The sequence below is a fragment of the Homalodisca vitripennis genome, chromosome 1, assembly GCF_021130785.1.
Source record: "Homalodisca vitripennis isolate AUS2020 chromosome 1, UT_GWSS_2.1, whole genome shotgun sequence".
Lineage (NCBI taxonomy): Eukaryota > Metazoa > Arthropoda > Insecta > Hemiptera > Cicadellidae > Homalodisca > Homalodisca vitripennis.
Window position 1 is genome coordinate 84,138,852 of NC_060207.1, and position 14,758 is coordinate 84,153,609.

The following is a 14,758-nucleotide window of genomic DNA, read 5'->3' on the forward strand; positions in this document are numbered from 1 at the left end:
ATGTTCTCGGGACTTTCCGAACGCTTATCGCGCGACTAGATCGAGATACCCATTCACGAGCTCTTCATTACAATGGAACGGCGCGGTGCGGCGCTCTGTTGCTAATTAGTTATCATTGACTCGCATTTTGCGTTTGAATGGGTTGTCGTGTTTATACTTTTAGATATGGCACCGGCCCCGCTCTCGCTGCTTCCTGTTACAATCAACAGTCGTGCTAGCAGTTGAGCAAATACTCAAATTCGCATTGAGAAATTGTTTCTAACCGTGGTGACAATTGTGTCAATGTTTAGTTTATCTGATTCTATCCAAGACTGAGTCCACAAGAATTGAACAAAACCGTCCATAAAAAACCATACAAAATAACTTGTCACACGATAATTCCGTATATCTAAAGCCATCCTTGCATTGCAATGAGAAACTACTACTTTAGTAAACTTTGGCTGTAGAAGATGCTATCCAGTGGTGTAGTTTTCTTCGACGGCTGCACGACAAAATAATACAGCTATACCCGTCTTCTTTAGTACATTATTTATTATAAAGCCGCAATTATTTATTATTTATAGATACAGATAAGTATTGTGTGTGTACTAAGATTTTTAATACTACTCATTGGAAAATCAATATTGTTTAACAATTTTAAAGGCAAAATCAACAATCGACGACATTGTGAAAGACATCTGTTAATTAACTGGAACGGGCATAATTTTAATAAACTTTTAAGTATTTCATTCTGGTGTTGTCTTCCTGATTTAGAGGAATAGAGATGCTAGTGATTTGCATCAAAGACAGCCTAACCTAGACGTCTCAATGAGGTTAATAACAAGGACGAGTCACCACGATTCGCTAGTGATACGTTATATCCGCCAATAAACCAGCAGTTCCTGGGTCTGGCCGTCTTTCCGCTGCCTACCAGTGAGACGTGTTTGACTTTCCACAAGCTTACAATTTATAATCTGCCGCTGATACGTTTTAGGAGCCATATACCACCCTGCACCTTACCTTTTTCGGATGCAAGGGTCTCGTGGCCGCCACCGCCGCGTCGTGTTGGCTTGTCGCGGTTGTGGACGCTGAACCGGTGGCGTCGTATTACAGCAGCAAGAGTCGGCCCACATCAGCTGTATACTGTGGGCCCTGAGACTCCGGCCACACCGCGACCTTGCGGCTTGTGATACTCTATCCCCGCCTGCCTGCCCATCGGGTCAACACCACAAGGCAGCTGAATCATGCGCTGGACTAACATGCCTGTCGTGCCTATCGTGTGTCGATCATAACCGACTACCTTCCGTGGCGTGGTTTGTGTAATACTTTCCGCGAAACTGGCCACATTTTCTTAATCTCATTCATTTCATGACTACATAGACTTTACGTTGGAATAAAGGAATTTTTCACTTCCCAGGATTATTTGCATACCAGAAACTGAAAGGTGATCGGTGTAATACTATCTGGTGTTTTATAAATAAATGTTCTCATAATGTATGTATGTTCCTCATACTTTTTGAATTTTTGATAGCATAAAGTAGATTATGAGTGTCATGTTGGCAAATAAAAAATTGACACTAAATTAACATTTTAATGTCAACAACAAAACTACAATGATGAGTTGCAAAATAGCCATTTTGGATTTAAACTAACAGTCAAGGTAGCTCATTAATTTATAAATGGATAGTTTATTTCGTAATAGTTTGTAAATTTAAAGATCTTAAATGTCGTTAGGATCATTACCACGGGCCTGATCGTTGACGTTCCAATCGTCCGTGATTTCGCGTGACTGTACATCGTTAGTTTGTGTAACATCTAAAACGTGTGCTCGATTACAAATGAACACCCACATAATTCACTCGACACAGTGACAATATATGTCAGTAGAGGGGATATATAGGAGCAAGATGAGCGTACAAGTTTAAGTTATTCACCAGGTGCTTGTTCTACAGCTAGAGGCGCTTCCTTCTCATTGCTGAATTTATAATGACAGGCAATCGAAGGCAGTTTCAACCTCCGCAGGAGATTGTACATTGTGTCCGCTAGGCGTATTCCCGTTCTTTATTTCCCGGTGACAGCCACTGTCTTCCTTACAGCTGTGTATCGTTTACAGAAAAAAATGTATTAATAAAATAAACCGATAATTTGAGTATCGAAGGATCTGATAGAACTTGAGTCACAATTTTCTCTTTGCCATAATGGTTACCCATAAGATCTATGGGTATATAAATGCTATACATTTATAAATGCTATAAATTGTACGTTACCTTTAATTTTGATCTTTAACCCTCAAAATAAATAGATTTGTTGTATGGGCCTAGAGGACCCTATGTAACAGATTGAAGACTCGAGGACCTCTATATCAAGAGTTATCGCACGGACAGACAGACTCGGACACGAGTTTAAGAAAGATTTTTTGGGTACTAAACAATACAAAACTCAGAGACCGAAATAGAGTAATAGAAAACCAAAAATTAATAATTATAAAGATCCAAATAATTGTGTGGTTTAACTTGGCTAACTCGGTCTACTCCTGTTTTCCCCATTCATTCAATTCCATCATTCAGTCAGTTGAGTAGTAGCTAAACGGTAGCTCTTCTTTTGAAGGCTATAATGTTCTGAATTATCGGGCACAGACATGGAACTGCACTATATCTTTATTTATAAATCAAACAGCGAAAATTTGAGATCACACACGAATTGAGATGTTGAGAAATAAATTGTCAACATCTCTCGCGGTGGACACGGTCCTGACATTGACAGTGCGCTGGGCTCGGGCTCGCCACTCGACCTTATATGACCAACTTTCCCGAGACCGGTCTCCCTGCAGCGCGGCCCGCGCAGTCTGTGAAGTGATGTGCTACCCCCAGCATGCTCTCTGCCTTGCCATTCTACCGCCCTAGTAAGTACCCGTAACTCACCAGGAAGAGAATAACTGTTACAGACCGTAGTATGTACGAGGATAGAAAGGTGGTTCTGTTGTTGATCCGAGTCTAACGGCCAGCTTTTTATCCTCATTAATTCATTATGTATGTAGTCTTGATGTTTTACAACTTGTTGATTTAAAATTGTCTAATTTTATCGTAGCATGATGTTAATTTGTTATCACTTTTGAGTTATATTTGTTTCTTCTACACGTAATAAATTTTCTGGGCCTTTTCTGTTTTTTGTTTTTTAACGAAATACGAGCATATATTGTATTACATGGAGTATGGAATAGTTTTAAAGAATGGAGGAACTACATACTTAAATGCATTGCAACTCTTACGTCAATGTTTACATTTTATTTATAAAATTTTAAGAGAACTGAATAAATGAGACAACTATGAATGGGTAAATCATACGGAATTTAATTCTCTGTGTGTTTACTAATTTTAATAATTATTTATCACGTATACAATTATTTACCTTGACGTTTTTTTATGGTTGTCATCCAACATTGGATAATATTGCCACTTTATAAAATACTCGGAAGTAAAATCAACCAAAATAACTTATTTAGTCACTCAACAGTAGATCAAACGAAATATTGATTTTTGTAGTTTAAATACGATGTAACGATATAAAAAAGTGTACAATGTGAAGCTTAATACTACTCCGACATCTTTCTTGTAACGTTCCAGACAAATATAAAGTTTACATTTAAATATGTCATCCAATAAGACAATGTATCAAAACGAATGAAAAACATAACAACATTGTTGGAGATGGGTTGGCCAATTTTAAATATAGAGACTTATCTTAGAAAATATTCTATGGTCTGCAGGTTGTTTAAGTAAGATTTTTAGTTATTTAGACTTATGAAATTGACTTAAGAATTTTTCCCTGTTTCGTATGAAAATGTATACAAGCGAATATTGTATATATTTATACAGGTGTCATATGTAACACTTCTAAGTTAACCACGGATACAATGGTGGACAAATTAGTGAATCAGTTATATTCAGTGAAGTATAAAGTAAATCCTAACTCATAGTTCTGCGCGCCGTATGACATAAAGCTGTACCGTATATTATCTTGTATACAGTATTGTCACTTAAAAGTTAATGTTATATTTCATTAAATATATTTTTAAAGTCTACTTTCTAGCCTTATGTAAGCTAATCTGGAGTACTAAAATCTGGGGTAGAAACGTGCGCTGGGAGACACGTAAATCGGTAGGGGTATTGCGTTGTTTTTTTTTAACGTTTAGCTCAGTTTTAAGCTCTCAGAATATACTTTTCGTGTTAAGATCTTTCTAATTATTCTTTCTGACACTGGCAAAGGATTCGAAGAATTTTAAATTATGGGCTTTTGGTTTTGTGTTAGTTCCATTTGGGCCTAGCTTATAGGTAGATCCAATCATTTACTTATGGTTTTCCAGAAATTGTATTAAAATACACAGTGGGGTCCACCCCTGAATTCACAATCTTTAGCTATTTCTTAATACGCATGTCTGAGGTAGAAATAATGTCTTTTCATAACAGTATTCTATGAACTTATTATAACACCGGAGTGCGGAACCCTCAGACCGTAGAGCACAGCCGCTTGTAAGTGACTAATACAAGATAAAATAATTATTTGAACGTCTTACAAACAGATCTGTTCACTATTCACTTGCTTCGTTCGATCACAGTAGGTCATGTTTCCTACGAGGAATTAGCAAAACACATTTAGCCCTTACCTTTTCAGAATGCCCTCCACTTCAACCTCTCTAGTTAAAGGTTATAATGCTCATTCTTGTTACAAATAAACCCATTAGTGACGTAACAGTGAGTATGTACCAAGGTTGTTATAAATTAATAGCGTCGTGGTTGTAATATTATCTCTTTTACACTGTTTACTGCACGTTCACGACTCCGCAGCCATATCGCACTGTAGGCCGGAACGTTACTATAACTGTTGTTTGTAAAACGCATGAAACATTGTAATAAATCCTATATGGTTTACTGCACGTTCACGACTCCGCAGCCATATCGCACTGTAGGCCGGAACGTTACTATAACTGTTGTTTGTAAAACTCATGAAACATTGTAATAAATCCTATATGGTTTACTGCACGTTCACGACTCCGCAGCCATATCGCACTGTAGGCCGGATCGTTACTATAACTGTTGTTTGTAAAACTCATGAAACATTGTAATAAATCCTATATGGTTTACTGCACGTTCACGTCTCCGCAGCCATATCGCACTGTAGGCCGGAACGTTACTATAACTGTTGTTTGTAAAACTCATGAAACATTGTAATAAATCCTATATGGTTTACTGCACGTTCACGACTCCGCAGCCATATCGCACTGTAGGCCGGAACGTTACTATAACTGTTGTTTGTAAAACTCATGAAACATTGTAATAAATCCTATATGGTTTACTGCACGTTCACGACTCCGCAGCCATATCGCACTGTAGGCCGGAACGTTACTATAACTGTTGTTTGTAAAACTCATGAAACATTGTAATAAATCCTTTATGGTTTTCATTAATATGCGTGACATATTTTACTTTGATATTGGCGTAAGGTTTAAAAGCTAACAATTATCTGCATTTCTAAGAGGATGATAGCCAGAGAGCCAGAGTTAAAACGTAATACGTAAGATCTAGATATCTTTAAATACGTTTACGAAAACAACATATATAAGAACCAAATTTAGAAGGTCTTGACAGGAACTGTAGCAATTGAGATTTTTAATGGTTAATATCGAAAAAAATATCTCATAACTGTGTTAGGATTTACAAAAAAACTGCATTTTTAAGGTTCACTACCAGTTTATTTTAACTACAAACAAAAAGAAGCCCTCTTACTTGTAACGATTTGAGATAAATATAAAAATCAAATTGTTTTTAGATCTTTATTTTTACATTTCAATCAAGAGGGTTGGGTTGTAATCCAAGGTTGATACAGAAGGAATTGTGAGATGAATGAATGTGAATTGAGAACATGAAACCAATCTGTTCCCTGCACATATTACCTTTTTGCTACTTCCAAGCTATCTAAAGATTTTGGAAAGAATTTTAGTAAATTATATAAACCTACTAATTATGAGTTTGTCATTAGTTTAAATTAACTCACTACTCTGGGACACAGGGAGGGGTTTTACAGACATACAGCAAAAGACGTTGATTTTAAAGGTATTTTAAAAATTTTACAAGTATATATGTGATTAATTTTCATAGCATATTGAACCAACACCTTGTACTTAAGTGTACTGACGGTCAGGTCCTACGGCCTGGGAGGCTGGGCTGTTGCGTCTAGGTCATACTATTTATAGACTTGCGGGTTCTTGTCACAATTTCTCCTCTTTCTGTCAGTCTACTATTTTCTACGGGTTTCCATGAAAAGGTCGAACAAAAACTAACATAAAGGAAAGGAATTTTAAAATTTAAATCCTACAGTATCTTGATAGATGTTGTTCTCTTCTACAGATAAAGAGGTTTGACACGATAAAATTGTACTTTTCTTGAGTTATTAATTTATATTAACTCATCATTAATTTTCTAAAATTAAAAACACTTTAAGTCTATTATTAGAATCTGTACAATCCAAAATCCAGTTACACCATTTACCTACATAAGAGTTCTATGAACGCCATACATTAAACACAGTACAAGTTATATCACTGATAATTACATCTCAGGAAATATTGAAAAACTTGCACTAAAACATCCTGGACATTATGTAAGTCGATAAACCAGATCTTTTAGCGGTGTCGTCTATTCTGGAGATCGGAGTGTGGGATGATTTAAGGCTAGGATGTATAGGAATTGGTCTTCCTGTGAACCTAACATTTCCTCTAAGCCTTGTAAGACATAGCACTCTATGTTGAAGAGATGGAATCGGTGTTTTAACAGCTATTAGTCTAGCCAAAACTAGGATCACAGTGATTTCGGAATCCACTTAAAATTATAGGATTCTCTTGGCACCGGTCAAGACACTTAGCAAGAAATAGTCAAACTGGTTAATTAACAAAGATATACGTCATAATCTTGAAATATTTTGACATCGCAATGGAGAGCCATCTTTAGCTAACAGATATCACACAGAAACTGTCAACAATACATATCCGCTTATACACATGAGTTAGGGAGTTGAATGTGATCGTGGTTGGGTCAAGCGTAATCAAGCAACGACAAGTACGACGAAACTTGGATAAATATGACTTATTTGATCATTATGGTTTTGTTGAAGTTTTTTAAATTTTTTTGGATTCTGTCGAACTGTTTTGATGTGTGGTTTTGTCACTGACTTCCGCCTCGATTATATTTCCATATCCTGAAGTTTCTGTGCCTGATGTGACGACTAAAACTCATGGAGACACTAAACGCTTTTTTCTTCAATATACGGTATGTTAATTGGAATGTTATAGACTCCAGGCGAAACAATTAAAATGTTTGTGTTACAGTGTTGCGGTGAGATGTGAACCCGAAGACTTGATCATGATTACACATTAGGAGTTTAGCATATTATCTTAACAAAAAATTGTATCTTATACAAACGTTAGCATTTCACGGTAGGATGTCTATGGAACTTGTGTAATTTTGTTTAGTATACATCACTTGGATTACCTTACGAAAAATGAAGGACACCTGTATGCGTCTTCATCTAACAGAAGGAATTGCTTCTAATTACAGCACTAATACGATAATTATTGTGCTAGCTTCAACACATATTAATGTATTTAAAAATTTACACGCTGCCTTTAAAACGTATTAGTCTTATATACATACAAAATGTGACCTCTTTACATCAACGTGTTTACAGATGACGCCCTTGACAACGGCCTCAGTACAAGGGTCTGCCTGGAGAGTGGGGTTTCAAGGCACCGTAAACCTCTTTATCCAGTGGGCCTATAATACGGTTTTATGCGCCATGTCGCCTTTCCCTATGGAGTTTTGAGTATCATTTTATTCCTTGGTTGTAAACTGTGTTATTAAAATTACTTGCGTGGTAATAACCTTAAGTTACTAGTGAGGATGTAAGTCATATCAACCGAGGAACAGTAGTTCTATTATTATTAGTGGTGAACTTTTGTAGATGACCCGACAAACACCCATGCCAAAGGAATTTTAGGAGACTAGGGTTGATGATGGTAACAAACAACACACTTGAATAGTATCCAAGCAAGTGTAAGGATTTGACGTCGGGTTTGTCAGCAAAAGGGATAAAGCTATGCTGTTGTGTTCATGACAAGATTTAAAAGTTGGTATTGCGATATGTACCGTACCGTAGATTTATGCGGAAACCTCTGAAAGGAAAATCTCAGATTGGAAAGGCAAGATATAGCATTCACGTTTGTTGATAAACAACAGTGGTAATAAATTATCGGGTGTTATTCGATCCAAGATAGTTTGGGATTCTTTGATGGTTTAACACTGACTATGGAGCAATAGATGCTTCGCAGTACATTATTTGGATGTGGATTGTTCAGCAACCAGTTATTTTCGTAAGAAAGCTTCTCTTCGCAAATAATACGTGTTCGTGCCAACACGCTTGGGGGTTTTCCGTTAATTCAGATCGAAGTGAATTGAAAAGATATTTCCAAAACATACTACAGACTTTTATGCTTTCTCTTTTTCTGTTTAGAATATGCCTTCTACTGAAGGTTTGCTAACATCTCAACCATTTTATTTTGATGAATGCGTTGTAGATTTCTTAGCAGTGAGATACCCCATACTGAATCAGCTGATTTGCGATGAAATAGCTCTTAACAGTCACTCTCTGCTTGTTTTATACTTTGTTTTCATTCTCTTACTGATACCTAGTAAAATTCTCTAAACTGAAAATTTTGTAAATGGCCAAGAACAAAGTGATGCTGTGATAAAGTCGAAGTATACGCGATAGAAGGATAATCGTAATGAAAAGTCACCTATATTTTACAGGTAGCCGCCTCCTTGACACTATTGGCGACGACGCGGCGTAAGACTTCCTTTAACGGCAACTTGCTCCCCCGGCCAAGGTCACTTTCCTGCCTCTCGTGACTAAGTGACCACTAGGCCTACCTTACCTTACCTTACCACTTTCCGACAATCGCCTAACTAACTGTACTCGTGCGAGGTCACCGAGTGCCCAAAAATAGCGCTTTTATGGTGTCCAGACGGCAGGACCAGGTAAGACTGCACTTACTGGAGCATAAACATCTACAGACCCCACTGTATTGGCGGCCTCGAATTCTGTCCTATAAAATTTATGTCAAATCGTAAACGATTTTACTTTCTTATTTCTGTACTTTAATTTTGCGAGAAGAATTGCTTAAAGTACGGCTTAAATTTGTTATGTAACTATGTAGGATGAATGTTTACTGAATAACCAATAACCAACTTATAAAAAACCAAATCGTAGTTCTTCATTAAAATTTTATTTGCGAAAAAGCTGTTCACAAAATACCCGAAAGAGGTTGAGTATAAATCGTACCTTTAAAACTTAACAAATCACAATAAAATGTACATAAAATGAAATGCCCACTGTTTAAAAAGAAAATCCGCCATTTATATCAAGGTAGGAACTTATTAGAAATACTGCAAAAATGAAGCAGTGTATATCTTTATCTGTAACGCGTATTGAGGAAAAACGGCCATCTCCATTGTCATTAACACTCAAGATATCTTAACGTTGATTATCGACATTGTATACTCAACAAAGTGTGAAAAATAAGGTTCTAACAGTTTTTAGCTAGAACCTAACTAAAATTCTGCTTTTTAGCATGGTATATGGCTGCGTGATTTACGGCAATCAATAAATCGCGATATTGTTCAAAGATGTGTAAAGGACACATCTTGTAGGACAAAAATCCCTTCAGGTTTCTCTTAATTCTCATGGCAGCAGTGTGAGTTTTCCACAAATAAGATGACAATGTTGCTGTGTTGTTTCGTCTCTGAGATTGTATTTCATACGTTGTATATATCCTTATGTATGTATCCATATTGCTGCAATTGCAATAACATTAGTCATCAACTATCATCTAAGTTATAAGTAAGACCTAAGTTTACTATGACGTCGTAATAAGTTTAAACTATAATGTTCTAGAGATATTTCGGTTTCGCTGTTTAAACTCAGTTAACAGATGATATAATGAAACTCCAATAATATGCTTATACGTATTGGTTGAAGCTTAACTATTGATGGTTGAAGCTTTTTCGTCATTCGATATTGTCTTCTTTGTCAAAATTAATTTCTTTCTTGATTATTTTTAATTATCATTTAGATTATTTGTATTCCTTGCAAATTGTATTCTTTTGTCAATTTTATTGCGTCTTTGGTTTTGAAACCGTGTTCCGTTTTGGCCAACTATCCGTATCCTGATGTTTCTGGGCCTAATGTGATCACTAACTACATAACGTACTGTACACAAAAGACGTTTGCGAAGAAAGGCGGGGAGTGTTTTGGCGTAAAAGAGGACGATGCGGCGCGGCGCGGAGCATTGTGGTGCACCGGAGCTTGTGATAGCAGGATGCGGGCATAATAATTAGGGACATAATTAGGTAAATTAGCGGAATAATGAGACCAGTGAGAGTGGTGAGAATGGCGGAGATTGATTCGATGGCGTGTTGTCTTCCACCGAGCGTCGTTTTGGAAGCCTTGAGGTTGGCTCCAATTTGATCTTGCAGTTGTACAAAAATGAGTAAAGCTCAATGTACTTTCTACTTAAACAAAATATAATATCATGATGAAGACAATATATTTGGTGCACACAGCATTTAGAGCACATAACCTATAGTCCTAAGAGTTTGTGAGTTGGTGACGGATTTTCTGTAAGTACAAGAATGTATCTGAGTTTTCGATGCGTTTTAAGGGTGAGTTGATGGGTCGTTGGTAGGTAGATTTCATGTACGTTTTAATTTCGCAACTTTATTATTACATCGTTTTCAATTTTTTTATTTTTATAAGTTTAGAATGTTGAATTTACAATGGGACTTTTAAATCTTTAAATGAATAAGTCGGAATTGTCAATTTATTCTTTGAATATATCATTGAAGATATTTCTAAACCAATCTCTTTATGGCCAAAGATCAGCAATAGTTATAGAGTTCACATTGAATCTGAACGGTTTTTTAATGAACCCGAGGTTACACTATTAACTATGATAATGTAGGTGTTGACACAGTCGCGCTCTTGATGTACCGCGCATCCTGTCTGGAATGTGTTTACAGTAAAACGAGGGGGTATTACAGGTCCCTTCTAAATTCATCCACCCACCACAGACCGCCAAATAGCCATAATACTTCCCGTTTATGAATTCCTTTCGTATAGAGGAAATAAACATAAACAGGTCGGTTTGGCGCGTCGTAACACAATCCAGACGCACTGTAAACACAACAAACCTGGCGGTAACCCGTCGGATAATCGAGAGTATTCATAATCCGCAGACAACCGCCTCTGTGGGTGGCAACTCTTCTTCGTGCTCCTAGGTAATGTAGAATGTTTCCTTAGTAGTCTTTAGTGAGCTACTCTCTTTGAACTTTACTTCTATAGGTACATAACTGTCATAGATTTTTATTTTGTTTTCATCACCACAGTTTGTTTTTTTGATGGTATAAAAATTAAAAGTGGTGCAAATAAATATTGTGGCGTCCTTCTTTTTAAGGTCTATTAAAATAATTCTTTCTAAATGAACAGGACTGCAAGAAGAGAATACAGTACAAATATCTTAAACCTGTGAGACAAAGAGAAAGGGTTTAAAAGAAACTCGATTTGCTATCATGGTTAAAGGCGAATACACTAGATTTTCCGCCTTGAAACAGTTTATTGAAGAAAGATCTTTCCACACTGAGAATATTTTGATAAATATCTTCCTATCAAAGATATCAACTCAATAATATGGGTATCAAATCCACTTAACAAATAAATGCATCTAAACGTTGTCGAGAGTAAACAACTGGTTGAATTCCAATCAGATACTTCCTTAAAGACTGGTTTCAAAACAATTTTTTCTTAGAGTTTTTGTTAACGTCGAAAAAACGAACCCGCACATTGCCAGGAAAACGTTATTTCCGATTGACCTGTGTGAAACTTTAAACGAACATTACAAACTGTAGATGAACTATGATAAGTAGACATAATCTGGCTAGCTTAACTCTAATTTTTATGAAGAAATCATTGAATTATTACAACATTTAAAATGTTAAACGCTTTGCACTTTACTTACTTCTCTTTATATATTTACTTGTACTACTTAAAGACAAACAATAATATAATAATAGTGTTCTTTAAAATCAGTAATAGTGAATAGTACCTAGTTTTACGTAATTGATTAAAACCATAGCTTTTACTTTATATATGTATGATGGCTAATATACAATAGGCATACAGGCGAAAATTATACCAACGTGAATGAATTATTATGCGGATTATACTTTACTCACAATACATACACAATACTTTATTGCTATTCTTCATCGACTCTATTGCGAAGAGCTGAGGGGGTGGGACGCCGTGGATAGCAATACAGACCTAAAGGGGGCCTTGGGTCCGAACAGTTTGGGAAACAGTGGCATAATCTAATAATATATTTGGCTTAAATTAATGGTTAGGGATATTTATTACAGCGGAACTCTTATTAATTTCAGAGAAGACCGCCACTCATACAAGAGTAGATGATAAGGAAAACATTATTATGATAAAATAATTGTTTTGCTGATCAAAATAGTTTAACCATTCCTTCAGGTTGTATGTTAAATATTCTCTCAACTTTCTATACCTTTAGTAACTAATATTACAAACGAACGAGCATAACCCCCAATTATAGTGCATAATATTGACAAAAAAGAAGGGGTCACTCTGTTCCCCCTACCCACCTATGAAGAAGTATGACGTAGATAGGGCCTCTCTCAAGCTCAAAAATGTATACTACTGCTGTTGTCAACAAACGCAAGAAAGTTGACTATTTAATACTGACTAATATTGCATAGATTAATTAATTATAAACTGATATGTTAATACATGTTTATCTCCTCATGCCTTATATTACGTTAACAACTTTGGTTTTAACCGAAATATGCCAGAATGTGTTGGCTACCGGGAATACCGTGGCTTGCCCACTGTCAACAGTCTCGGGTTGTGTAAGGTACCAGGGACGTTATGTGTGGTGCGGTGGGGTGGGGGGGCACATACGGCCCCGGCACGGGACGCCACGCAGGACTATTTGTGTGTGCGCCGTACAAGGCGGCGGGCAGGCGGCCCGGAATAGCTCTCCGCATATCTGCTTACAGTTACGTAAGGCTGTATGGATATGGGAGCTGTCATCGCCTAGCTGCCACGGCAAGAAGCTAGGATGTGTTACATCCCGCTACTTGCTCTTAGCTCGAGAAAAGTGAAAGCGATTTATCTTCCCCATCTAGGGAAGCGTGCCGTAAACAAACACGGGCTGAGATGGAGGATTCAAGAACGATGTCTGAGTCCATATTTTAGCATTGCTGCCACTACTACATTTATTTTGACTGTTTTAGTTCCACTTGTTTGCGACAGGGGCTTATCAAAGGTGATAGTGTTTCCGATCTTAAGAGTGAAGAAACGTTTGTGGCCTGATCTGTCCCTGAGATGATAATATGGTAAATAAGAATAAAGCTGAATAGTTAATACAAATGTTGAAGCTTTAGAGATGTTTTGAGATTTGTATTGTACCGAGAAAATTGATGCGCATAATTAGCGAGCAAGTTACTTTAAATAGATACAGCGCTAAACAATTATTGTCTTTTTTACACATTATACACTTTATTCTCAATTCACTAAATCCCAATAGGTTTAAAAGTGAAGTCTGCATTGTTTGACAAAAGTATAAAAAAGACGCCGCCGCCGCCGCCGCAGGCCGCCGCAATTATCTGGAAGGCTTACTTACTGGCACTGATCACACTGTAACATTACATTGTTGCTTGTAAGTGCTGCTTCATTCAACAGTTCAAAACTTGTTTCATTCAAGTAAGAGTTGTAATTTACTCCTCGTAAGGAAATAAAGCAATTGTGATGAGTAGAGGCAAGTATGATTAAAGTCGACTTTTAAAGAAATTAAAAACAACTTGGGTTCCATGCTCTGGGAGTTAGTTATTGATCCCAATTGTAGAAACTTCTATTGTGGAATTGGGACTGTGTGTGGTGGTCCAACATGAATTCATTTATATTAGATTCCAAACAGCTGTTCCTATTGGACAGTTAAACAAAACATGGGTGCCCATATGTTTTTGTAGTTTATGTTTGAGAGTTTGCTCATGACTGTTTATGTCAAGGCGAATTTTAATTTTACCCACTAAGATCTATATAGTCTGTGGAGAAAATGAAGACTAGGTATTGTAAACTGATAACATAAGCTCAAATCAATCAACCAAAAATATCTGATGTTACTGATAGTTGTCAGTTGGTAATCAATGAGTTGTATTGTAATCTGGTCACTCATTGGAAGTAAAGAACTTTAATTGTTTATAAAGTAGTTTCTTTGTTAGAAGTAAGTGGATGAAACTTTCGTGTTGTTGCTTTAATTAAGAAAATTAACGGTTTTTAGAATTTTTTTAAAAATAGTCTTTTGATTCCTATTTGTGAATTTTAAGACAGTATTATACATCCTGCAAATTATGTTTTTTTTTCATTATATCCAATGTAATAGGACATTGACCCATAATGCATTGCCCTGCATAGAGTTTTTAAAAAAGCCTACTTTCTACTAAGTTTTGAATTTATGATAGGAAACAAAGTATATTTTTAAACAAGGTGTGAATGTTCCCTGCAGGGGTAGTGCTACCAAATCAAGATTTTCTGATAGCATCACTGAATAGGGGATACAAATGTAAGATTCTTTAACAGATTTAAATTATTT

General features: G+C 36.4%; 1 protein-coding gene across 1 annotated transcript in view; it reads left to right on the forward strand.

Annotated features, from left to right (window-relative positions):
• LOC124365929 (titin-like) overlaps positions 1-14,758 on the forward strand; it is a 256,928-nt gene that overhangs the window by 7,628 nt on the left and 234,542 nt on the right.